Below are 12867 nucleotides of genomic sequence, written 5' to 3'. Positions count from 1 at the left end.
GTGCTCCTATGTAGTGAAGTCTGTGTAACACACTAGTATAACTGGGCAAAGTTGTTAGTTTGATACACTGCACATGTGTTCCTAGGGTGGTGCTGTAAATTTGAAACACTAGAATACCGTACCGTACTCTCAGGATAATGCTGGGTACGTCACACACTGGGGTTCTGAGTTCCTTTGGTAAATCTGTGTACTCAGCACTTATGAGAGCGCTGTATTTCTGTATTTCTAGGGTAACACTGTATTTGGAATACTGTATTCGCTGGGTGTGTACTTCGCAAACATCAGTCCTACATTCCTATGTAGCACAGAGTGGTCCACGAACATGCTAGTGATGTATTCTTATGTAATGATGTGCACATGCACTCTAGAATTCTGTATCCTTAGTGTAATGCCGTTTAATAGGCACCCCGGAGTGCTATTTTCCTAATTTAATGCAGTATAGTCGGCACACCAGAGTGCTGTAGTCCTATGTCAATGCTCTGTAATTAGCATCCCAGACCGGTGTTCCTAAGTTAATGCTTTTACGTGGAACAATACAATGCTGTAATACTATGGTAATACTGAGTGTACTTGATACACTAGAATGCGGGGTTGGTATGTTGGAGGCAAAAGCTGTCTAATCAAGAGACCTGCAAGTTTCCTTCTGTGAATGACCAGCCACTGTGACAGGGACAGAAATAAATATGATGGAGCGTATGTTGCTGAAATAAAATATGGAAATAAGGGGTAGCTTGGCATCAGGAGACAGCCACTGGGTCAGTTGTAGCTTGGCATAATAAGGCATGGGCATTCACAGCTTGGCATAAAGGGACATGGACACTAGCATAAAGAGACATGGACACTGGGTCAGTGGTAGCTTGGCATAAGGAGACATGCACATTGGTCAGTGGTAGCTTGGCATAAGGAGATATGGACCCTGGGTAAGTGGTAGCTTGGCATAAGGAGCCATGCACACTGGTCTGTGGTAGCTTGGCATAAGGTGACATGGACACAGGTCAATGGTAGCTTGGCATAAGGAGACATGGGCACTTAGTCAGTGGGAGCTTGGCATAAGAAGACATGGGCAGTGGTAGCTTGGCATAAGAAAACATGGACACTGGTCAGTGGTAGCTTGGTCTAAGGAGACATAGACTCTGGTTAGTGGTATCTTAGCATAAGAAGACATGGACACTGGGTCAGTGGTAGCTTGGCATAAGGAGTTTTGGACACTGGTCAGTGGTTGCTTGGCATAAGGATACATGGACACTTGTCAGTAGTAGCTTGGCATTAGGAGGCATGGACACTGGTAGCTTGGCATAAGGAGACATGGTCTCTGGTTAGTGGTATCTTGGCATAAGGAGACATGGACACTGGGTCAGTGGTAGCTTGGCATAACGATACATGGACACTGGTCAGTGGTAGCTTGGCATAAGGTGGCATGGACACTGGCCAGTGGTAGCTTGTCAAAAGGAGTCATGGGCACTGGTCAGTGGGAACTTGGCATAAGGGAACATGGACAAAGGAAGAAGGCTTGGACACTGGGAGACAGGGACACTGCTACCACGAAAGTGACACAATAACTGGGAGACACATTAATATTTTCCAAAAATGAGACTACCATAAAATGTTAAAATAAATGATACACAAGTTGATGCCCGTATAGTACATCAGTCCCAAGATGCACAGGCGAAACGGCAACACTCCATTACGTTCTCCATTGCTTCCATCGTTCTTTAAACAAATGTAACATTTTCTTCATATTTTATCAAATCATCAATATCAGTCCAAACGAAACGAGGATTTCCAGCTCTTCATTTAATTCACAAATGTCAACATTCGGATGTTGTGCATAAGACAACTTCGAGCTTGTTTCTACAACAGGCGACGTTATTAATGTCATCCATAATAGCATGTGCCTAATGCATTTCGGGAAGATTCCATAAGTCAGAGAAAACTACAATCAAAGGGTTGAAAAAACTTGTCAGCATAGAGATGAATAATACCGAGCTAACTAAAGATTGAAACATAGTGACACTCAGTGGCGAGGGGCAGGGTGGGGGGGTAGTGGACTCAGACATACAGCGGGTAGGGGTAAAGTAAGTAAATACATATATAAAACTATTTACCTTGCGCTCACTGCATTGCCAACTCGGAGATGCAGCGAGCGCAAGGTAAATCGTTTTATTTATTTATTTACTTACTGTACTCCTGCCCGTCGTATGTCGGAGTCCACTACCCCATGCCCGCCCCGCCGCCCCACAGCACTCCCTCTGTGAGCCGCCACTGGTGACACTGTTATATCAGATTCCATGTGTCCCAGTTTCTGCCTCTCCCTGTCCCAGTGTCTGCTCTGCCCGCCCCAGTCTCTTTGTCTTCATGTCTCGTTGTGCTAGTGAAAGTGTCTCCCTGTAGCATGCATTTTACAGGTCGCAAATGACCCGATTCTGCGAATCGAGCCGTTTGTGACCTGTAAAATGCTTTTTGGTATGTTGAATTCCAATTTGTGATTTGGTAACATATTACCGAATCGCAATATGAAATTGCAAATACATACCGATTCGTTATTATGAAGCGGCATGTTTAGGGCGTGTTTAGGGCGTCCCTTCCTAGTACCAAATCGCAGTGGTATGTAGGAATGTCTTGCAACCTAAATGCTGTTGCAAAACATTTGCATTTTACCACCAACTTCAAGTAAGTGGTAACCCATTTGCAAACGGGAAGGGGTACCCAAGGGACCCCCTAGTGAATGTTCATAAAAATATGTTTTAAGAGCAGGCAGTTTTCCCAAAGACCACAGCCTGCTCTTGAAAATGAAAAGAAAACTTTTCATTTTACTTTTTAAGCGCAACCCATATTCCTTTCAAGAAAATAGGCAGTATTTATAAAAAATGATTGCTTTGTTTGAAAGCAAACAACTGACCCCAGCAGGCCGCCATCCCCGTGATTTGAGCTATTCCTATTGGGTTGCAAATTGCAGCCTGCCCCATTAATATTAATGAGGTGGGTCGATTTGCGACCCATTAGGAAAATCTAAGTGAAACTCATGGGGCCATATGTACGACCATTTTTAGCAACCTTCAACAAGAAGGTGCGTGCCAAGGGCATCCCTTCCTAATAGCGAGTTGCAGGGGATGTATGATTGTTTGTGACCGCAAATAGGGTTGCAAAACAATCGCAGTTACCATCAATTTCAAATGAGGTACCCAGGGTACCCCTTTCCCTTTGTGTTTGGCAGTGAAAATATTTTTAAGAGCAGTCAGTGGCCCCACAAACCACTGCCTTCCCTTGAAAAATGAAAAGAAAACTTTTCATTTTTTGCTTTTAAATGCATCCTGTTTTCCTTTAAGGAAAACTGGTAGCATTCGAAAAAAAAAACTGTTGCTTTATTTAAAAGCAAACACAAACATGGTGATCTGCTGTCCCCAACAGGCCACCATCCATGTGATTGTAGCCCATTCCCAACGGGTTGCAAATTGCAACGTGCCTCATGAATATTGATGAGGCAGGTCATTTGCAACCTCATTGGGAATTGCTAAATGTGTCTAAGACACATTAGTACATTCTGTTTTGTGAGTTGCCAATTGCGAGTCGCAAAAGATCACAATTTGCGACCTGCAAAACAGAATTGTCATACATCTGGCCCATGGAGTTTCATACATTCAAATAGCGATTACCTAATTGCGATTAGCAGATATTCACATTTCGGTAATGGTTATCACAGACATTTTAAGGCATGACCCAGGGCCCCAGACTTACAGGGGCCCCCTGATAGGGCCTGGTCTTTTCTGCACACTCTTGCCCTGGTGACCTTGAATAATTCTACAACAGTTTGTTCTAAATACCAGTTCCCTTTAATTTATTTTTAATATGGGTGACGTGTGAGAGCCCATTACGTACATTTTGCAGAGAAATGTTTTGTTTGTTTCACCCAAAATCCATACAAAAACTTTCTTTTACATCAAAACAGAAACTCACATATGAGAACTGGGAGGGTGTCACAGAGAATATTTGCAGTAATATTAGTGAGCTGCTTCTGTGTTACAGTATTGAAAACACACATATACCTGAATATTAGAATGTGGATGGGTGCGCCTGTGCGCTGTCAGTCACCTGGCCAAAAAGGGCACGACAGAGTTGAAATTAGAAAATAAATTGAAAACTGTTCCGAAAGGGGTCCCCAAAATACGTTTGTCCCAGGGACCCAAAAATCATTAAAATGTCACTGATGGCTTTTTTTAAATAATGACACATGTGCCCCCCCCCCCCCCCCCGTGCCGTTTATCTCTTTGTACCAGTGTTCAGGCTTTGCCCGAACACAGGGGCACTGGAGGGCACTGCAGCTCGTGCCTATGATGAGACTGGTTCATTTCTGACTGTTGAAAAGGCTAGAAAGGGTTCGTATTGTGGGAATTTGTGGCCCTGTCCTGTCTGCCCCTCGGATCGGAGCTGCTCACAGACCAGCGCTCGCTCTTTGCAGCTCTCGCGGGGCCTCTCGCTCTGAAGCGCCGCGCGCCCTCCTCTCAGCGCCTCCCTGACACGTCGCGCCGCGCGCCCTCCTCCCAGCGCCCCCCTGACCCGTCGCGCGCACTCCTCTCAGCGCCTCCCCTGACACGCCGCGCCGCGCGCCCTCCTCTTGGCGCCTACCCTGACCCGTCCGGTCAGAGGTTGAATCCTTACGTGGAAATCGTTTTGGGAAGAGGTGAAGCACCGCAGGGCCCCGGTCTTTGTGCTGTTTGAACTTCAGCTGCGCTGTTTGTCCTGGTTTATGATTCTAGGAACACAAACATTAGAAGCAGAGAAAGTTTAGCGAGCGGGGGGCAAAGAGCCGAGGGAAAAACGGAGACTGCAAGGTGAAAACATGCGGGGCACACACGAAAACTGTTTTTCAATTGATCTGTCCGCTTGTTACATGTGCTGTCGAAATAGCAAGCATCTCTAAGTACTAACTCCCAATCTACAAAGGCAGTGACTCCCAATCTATAAAGTCAGTGAAAGGTTCATCAAAGCCATGGAATTGCCAAAGGTTTGTTGTTCTAGTCTTTGCCGAATCCATAGTATTTAATACCATAAAACTGTAATATACTGTGCCAAACACACAGGATTACTACCGGCATACTTTAATGTGCCAAATCCATGGTATTACTACAGTAATGCTGAGCTATATAAGGGCCGCTAGAATTATACAACTGGGGAGGACCAATTTATGCGACAGGGTTCACTAGATTTTGCAGCATAATGCGCACATTCTGTAATATTTTGTCATCTTTACACATATAACACTACCTCGGAAAATATTTTGCCTTATTAGTACCAGTTTAGCACTCCTAGACAGCAACAGAGAATTGAAAGAGGGCCAGTTAACCTTTGCGAATGTCCTCCCACTGCGTGTGAACTCGAGTCACTTTATTTTAGTAACTTTTGATCTGTTTGAGCTGGAAGTATTTTTTTTGTAAAAATGTGTAGATTATGCAGAAGAGGATGGATTATGTGGCAAATGCAGCAAATCCATAACTATGCGGAAACCCCTCAGCTGGGACTACTGTAATATATTGGGCCCAGTCAATGGTATTTCTACAGGAATGCTGCATTGTACTGGGTCAAATCCATAGTATTTACTACCAGAACACTGTAATATACTATGCTAAATATACAGTATTGCTACCATAAAACTTTAAAGTGCCAAATCCATGGTATTACTACAGGAATGGTATTACTACAGGAATATTGTGCTTAAGTATTACCGGAATACTTTAGTATACTGTCCCACACACATGCTGTTACTACCAGATTACTGTATTTTACTGAGCAAAATCCATGGCATGGCTACGTGAAACCTGTGCTAAACTGGGTCAGATCCATAGTGTTACTACAGGAATGCTGTTGTATAGTATATTGGCAGGTAATGTAGCCTGGTGGGTAGAGCAGCCACCTCTGGATCTGGTGGGCCAGGTTAAAATTCTGATTTCTGAATTTAACTCAACATCTTGTGATTCTGGACAAATCACTTAATCTCCCTGTGCCTAAAATGAGGTGAGATGTGTGTCAAATGCATCAATATAACTCCCAACTTCATGTTCACAAGTTTGTGGATGGACTCCCAAACCCTCACATGCTGTACAGTGCTCTGATGCTTCATGGTTAGGTTTGTGCTATATAAATACCAATACATACAATACTGTGCTATGCTGTGCCACATCAGTGGTATTGGTGCAGGAAAACGGTTCTATTCTGGGCTAAATTACCACACAAACATTAACTCTAGTGTACCGAATTGATGTGGTTAGGATAGGAGTGCTGCAGCATAGTATCTGGAATTCATGGCAGTACTATGGAAATAGCACCCTTTTTTTGCGCCTTGACCATTCTTTACCAAAAGAATACTGGACTATGGAGTTCCGAATCAAAGTTGTTACTGTAGGTTTGCTGCCTCTGGTGGTTTAGTGAACTAATGTGTCCACTATAGGGGCCTGTGTTTGACATCAAGGTCACAGGTTCAAATTCTGGCAGGTCCACTTAGCCTTTCATCCTTCTGAGGTTGATAAATTGAGTACCATTGAGTTGGGTAACAATAAACATCTGTTATTCAGCGTCAACATACCCGTGGGAGAATGTGCACTTCACAAATACACATTATGCTTTGTAATACTGTAGTGTAGTGTGGTAAAGGCAGTGACAACCACAAAGAAGACATAATGTATAATGTTCAACGTCCATTTAGCTCCCATAGAAATACTGCACAGTTGAGTGCCAAAGTTCTGCCTCATTTTGAATAAAAAGCAAAATGGAGAATGCAGGGCTGGACTGTGAGCCCAAAACTCCTCGAAACAGCCTGCAATAGCTCCAGCCCCCTGGGGAAATGCCCGATGGAATAAATGGCCAATCCAGCATGCTAACATGAAGACCCCTGGCTGCTGAAATCCATTTCAGTGATCTTCCAAAATGAGAAAAACAAAGCGAAAAAGGGCTAGGAGTAATGAAAACGAGAGCAAGAAGAGGTGTTGCAGTAGAGATACTACAGTGTAAGTGGGGTCAAGGTACCTGGGAATTCTTGCAAGTGGAGGCAGTAGGGTATAGACAGGGGAGAGGTACAGGTGTAAAGTTGGGATTAAAAGTATAAGGGCAGTGGTTCTTATCCTGTGGTCCAGGGAACCTTGGAGGTCCGTAACGCCTACTCAGGGGGTCCACGACTGCTTAGAAAATTAAATCGTATTAAAAGATTAATAAAGTGCATATAGATAAACAAAGTAAAATTAAAAAGCTCAGTATGTTTATGGAATTTGAAATGCGAGGCTTAAAATTAAGTTTGTATCCTGAGACTGATTCATGGAAGTGGCGGAAGTACATCAGAGAAAAATAGTATTGACTATGGGTGGTTTCGATTGAATTTAGAAAAGCTCGAACTTTTGCATTAAAATTGTAATTTAAAAAAATATTTGTGAATTAAATAAAATATTTTGTAATTCCTCTAGTTAGTGGGATAAACGCTTGTTTCTATACTTTTGTTTATTTTTTATTTGCGGTTCAAATGATGGAAATCGAGGTTTGGCTAGGATCCCCGGTGCCCTGTAATGACTCAGTGGGGGTCGCCGGATTCCAATAATGATATAGTGGGGTTGCCCAGATTCCAATAATGATTAAGCGGGATTCCTTAGGAGTTAAAATGCTAGAACCACTATAGTAGCGTACAGGCAGCGATGGAGGTTCTAGGGTGCCACCAGAGGTAGAGGTACCAGGGTTTAAGACAGGAGTAGAAGTTCTAGGGTACAGGCAGGAGCAGGAGGGTTAAATAACACAATCTAGCTTAAAGAGAAGGGTAGAGGAATTAACTTGGGTACAGGATGAGGGATGAAGAGGAGAGAAAACATCGAGGAGGAAGAAAGTAATCTGGGAAATAGTTTTTACTTGAATAGATTCAACATCCTGAAAATGACCTTCATTTAGAATACATTGAGAAACCAGCAACATGGCGCATAATATTGTAAATCGTATGTCTGCCACAACGGTATTACCATGGAAATCATACAAAATAATGCCCCAAATCCATATTACTACCACAGATTACTGCACTTTAACAACATTATATCACTGCAGGAATACTGGATTGTTCTGTTTAATTATTTGCTGATTGCTGGAGTCTGTGATAAATCCACCCGTTAATACATTCATCCACCCAATACTATATTAGAATGTAGCAAAACAGTGGTACTACCATACCAGATCATTACAGTGCATTGTGCCTACAGCCAGAGCTTTCTGAACAACATTTTGCCATGATGTTGTGCCAGGACCCTGGCACTATAACCATCATGTAAATATTGCATACCGATGTTAATCTGCAGACCAAAAACAGCCATGAGATGAAAAGTTATTTATGACTTATAAGAATGGCAAGCAAGCCTGACTATCGTCTGGGATGTTTTCCTGCTACGAAAATGAGAAAACATTTAAAGTCAAACAATACATTTTACAACCTTCACATTTAGTGACTAGGAAGCCACAGGTTTTATAAGTGTCTCTCAATAAAAACATATTTTTTATTCCCCAAAATGGCAATTTCAGTTGTTCGAAGTAACTGTCTAGTTAGGCAACATTTTCAGTAACAACGTAACGTTTTAAACTCTAAACACCACTGAAATTCACAAGTTATAGTTATCTCAAGTAACTATAACTCATGCTCTACGGAAACAATAACTTTCGCCCCCGCCGTGCACAAGTTTTCTCATCAATAATGCGGTCGCCGGTAGGTTGTTATAGTTAGGACCTATTTTCCATAGGAAATCCGCAACATTCTATTTGGAATAACTTTGGCGCCGATTGATGAATCTTCGCGAAATTTTTAAAACTGGTGGGGCGCTCCGGTCAGCTCCTATCCTGAATGTCTTGTGGTGATTCGTGAAGTGGGGCCTGAGAAAAAAGCGGGGTCCCAAAACGTGTTTTCCCCATGCAATTTTCCACAGGTACCGTTCATCGCGGCTACAGCCCGAATGGCTGAACGGAATTACACCAAATTTGGCAAAGTTGTAGTCCTTGGTTCAGACTCGTGCCTTTTGCTTATATGGTGTACATCTGTTCAGTAGTTCCTGAGAAAATTACAATTAAAAGTACATATATATCTATGGCCTTGGTGGATGCGTGGATTATAAGCGCACCGACCCGATCACGCACAGAATGCTGATTGGCTTATAAGTGGATGTCAACATTCGAAACCAGGAAGTGTTGGCAGCCATTTTGTGCCTCGGTAGAAGCGAGGATCTAGAAATTAGTGGAACAAGTGTTTAAAACATATAAAGGAGGCAGGTAAGAATTATTTTTAGCCTCTAGACCTGCTCAGGGGGTCCCACAAGGACCCCTAGGGCCCCCCAATTTTTTTTGTTGTTGAGAAAATGGAGAAATGTGCACTGGGTGCATGGATCCTCCGTAAAAAAAATAAAAACGAATCGCAGGCTCCTATGCTTGTTTAAAAATTAGCTACCTGGGAAGGACCAATCCTGTCTTCTAAAATATTGCATTTGAAGCGGGGGAAGAGACAAAAGGGGGGTCCCAAAACTTGTTTTCCCCATGCAATTATCCATAGGAACCGTTCATTGCGGCTACAGTCCAAACGGTTGAACGGAATTATACCAATTTTGGCAAAGAGGTAGTCCTCGGTTCAGACTCGTGCCTTTTGCTTAAATGGTGTAATTACGTTCAGTAGTTTCTGAGAAAATGACAAGTAAAAGTACATATATATCTATGGCCTCGGTGGATCACGTGCTGAATTCTAATTGGTTGTCAACATTTGAAACCAGGAAGTGTTGGCAGCCATTTTGTGCCTCAGTAGAAGCGAGGGTCTAGAAATTAGTGGAACAAGTTTTCAAAATGTATAAAGGGGGCAGGTAAGACATGTTATGACCCTCTAGACCTGCTCAGGGGGTCCTACAGGGATCTCTAGGGCCCCCCAAAAATGTTTTTTTGTTGTTGAAAAAACTGAGAAATGTGCGTTGGGTGCATGGATCCGTTGTAATCAAAATAAAAATGAAGCGCGGGCTCCTGTGCTTGTTTAAAAATTAGCTACCTGGGAGGGCCAAAATATTACATTTGATGGGGGTCCAGAGGGGTCCTGTACCCCGGGGACCACCATTTCTTGGTTCTACAAAATAAATGTGTGAGGGAGCTCAACGGTCCGTCTAAGCCCTGGGGATTTCTACCCTCTTTATATTTTGGGAGGGGGGGCGCGTGGTCTGCATTCTGGAGCAGTCGAAAGCCTTGGGGAGCACCACCCCCAGGAGCGGCTCCTGCTGTGTCTCGGGGTGTCTACTCCCGGGATACTGCTGTTTGGTATGGCAGGGCGACAAGGGAGGTTTGGGTCCTATCTCTGACTGGCTTGGAACACTCTAATATGCCAAACAAAACAAATAGCCAGACAGGTTCACTTTTTATCATTTGATCACACCCAGCCTGTGAGTACTGAGTGATCTACTTTTTAGTTAAGTTTTTTTGTGAATTCCTATTTTACTTTTTCATTTAGTTTTTTGTTTGTCATCAAAGGAACAGTTATCAAGCAATAAAGAATGCATTCAGAAAACAATGTGGTATGGCAGGGTGGGAGTCGAGGTTCCCGCTCTGTCTTAGGAAACTTGAGGGTATATTAACAAGTGCCATTTAGCCGCAATTAAAAAAACAAAAACAAAAATGCAGTGAAAATTATATCGCCCTATTTACTAGGTGACACTAAGATGCATTAATGCATGTTAGCAGCCGGTTTGCTAAGGGCTCGCCTCGCATCTCCAATGAGTTGCAATGTAGGTGTTCTCAGTGGCAAGGTAGGTGTTTCTATAAGAATATAAAAAGGAAGAGGGAGGTATGATAATACCGTTGTATTTAAAAGGCGGCCCTAGATTTGAGGACCAATAGGAAAACTCTCGCTAATTGCGGTTTATGTCGGATCCTAACATCTGTTCTGAAGTAGACTTTAGCATGTTTATTATGCGATGTGGCAGATTTACAAGTTCCTTGCGTCATTATTGCATCACTTGTAACATGGGAAAAGTGACGCGAAAGTGGTGCAAGGGGCTTGTAAATCTGCTACACAGTGTTCTGTCTTAGTTTGCTTCCTTTCTGTTATGTAGAGTATCCTGTGTAAATATAACGGTTTCTGTACAGCCAGTACCTTTCAACCCTACCCCCAAACTGCTTACTGCCTGTTACCATAGTACCATAGTAACAGTTCATGGAATACTTAAGTGAGCACACAGGTTACAAGTTCACCACACAATGTTGCTAATCCAAACAGTTACTGTGCTGGAGTTTTTAAAATTTTCCATAGGAACCGTTAATCCCAGGTACAGACTTTGGTAAAGAGCTGGTAAAGAGTTAGCCTCAGTATTATACTTCTAGTTATAAACATCATTTCTATTTTAATTGTTAAATGTTTTGTAAGCATATGATTATCACACTAAATAATAGTGAAATGATGTCAGAAAAAGAAGACGTATATACTTTTTCAAATTAACTTTTATTAAACCAACAATAAATAACTAGAAACGTAACTTTGAAATAACAATATAATAAATAACTAGAAACATAACTTTAACATAACAATATAATAAACAAAATGTTCGATGGACTCCAAAGCAAGGAGGGTAGGTAATCTGCAAAAAAAATATGAAAATGTTTAAAATTAGATGGATGTGACTGAATGAGGTCAACTATCACAAATGAAGGTAACACTTGGCAATATTTGTTCGTCTGTAGTGTGCCTGATACATTCCACCTCTCTTATATCCCGCGTTGAAGAGGTGTCTTTAGGGAAGTGCCTACTGCGTCAGATTTACAGTATGGACTAACAGGTCTTTAACCCCTTCACTGCGGGGCAGATTCCCCTGCTGTGCTGGGAGGCGCGGGGGGGCGCACAGCTCATGACGAGCTCAGCTTGTCATGAGCCACGGTTCTCGTGTGCTCATGAGGAGCTGAGCTCGTCATGGCCACACCCGTTTTCATAGAACGTTCAGCACAGCAGGGGAATTAGCCCCGCGAGCGAGCGTTCTAACGGCCGTGACGAGCTCAGCTCGTCATGAGCACATGGGAACCGTGGCTCATGACAAGCTGAGATCGTCATGAGCATGGAGGGGTTAAAATGATTCAGAGATGTGACAGAATTAGATGAGAGATCACGTCATTATACAGGACAATATTCTTTATTTGGAACACATTTATTCTGAGGCATTGTGTACCTAGGCCGCGCAGCTTACCTTGTGTAAACACTGTGGCGAACAGAGTTCACAACTTCAACTCAGCTTTAGTTCTACATTGCAGACTGTATTAAATTCAGCCTTGATTTTTTTATCGGCAGAGTAGACAGGAGCGTCCATAACTTTAAAAGAGAAACAGAAACAATGTGAGAGAGAGAAAAAGAGAAAAAACGACATTAAAAGTGAAAATCTTTGTAGCTCACTGTTTTGCCTTCGTTGTGTGTTCAAGCACGTGCCGGTTCATAGTGCACCCTCCAGTTTAGTGATCTGAAAGAGAGTATAGAGTTAGTAATAGCATAGTACATACAACTGCATAAGTATATTTTTGCTTTATGTCTTTGTATACTCAGGATATTGTATTTCATTAACTTCCACTGCAAGGAGGTGATTGTGCAATGTTTTTCTTCCAAAGTAGTATACCCATGCACTCCCACTGCATAGCAGTGAGTTCTCATTACTGCATACCCAGACTGTTGCATAACATTGATTCCCAGAGTTCGGAGGTGCGTGCTTCTTCTTGTGCACTCAGGTGCAGATTTATAAGATCCTTGAGCCACTTTTGCATCACTTTTCCCATGTTAAAAGTGATGCAAAAGTGGCACAAGTTGCTTGTAAATCTGCCCCTCAGACTGTTGCAACCAATCCACTCCCAGTGCCC

Source organism: Lissotriton helveticus, chromosome 5_1, assembly GCF_964261635.1.
Source record: "Lissotriton helveticus chromosome 5_1, aLisHel1.1, whole genome shotgun sequence".
In the NCBI taxonomy this organism is placed as follows: Eukaryota; Metazoa; Chordata; class Amphibia; order Caudata; family Salamandridae; genus Lissotriton; species Lissotriton helveticus.
The sequence above is the reverse complement of the archived record's forward strand: the minus strand, read 5'-3'. Positions refer to the sequence as shown.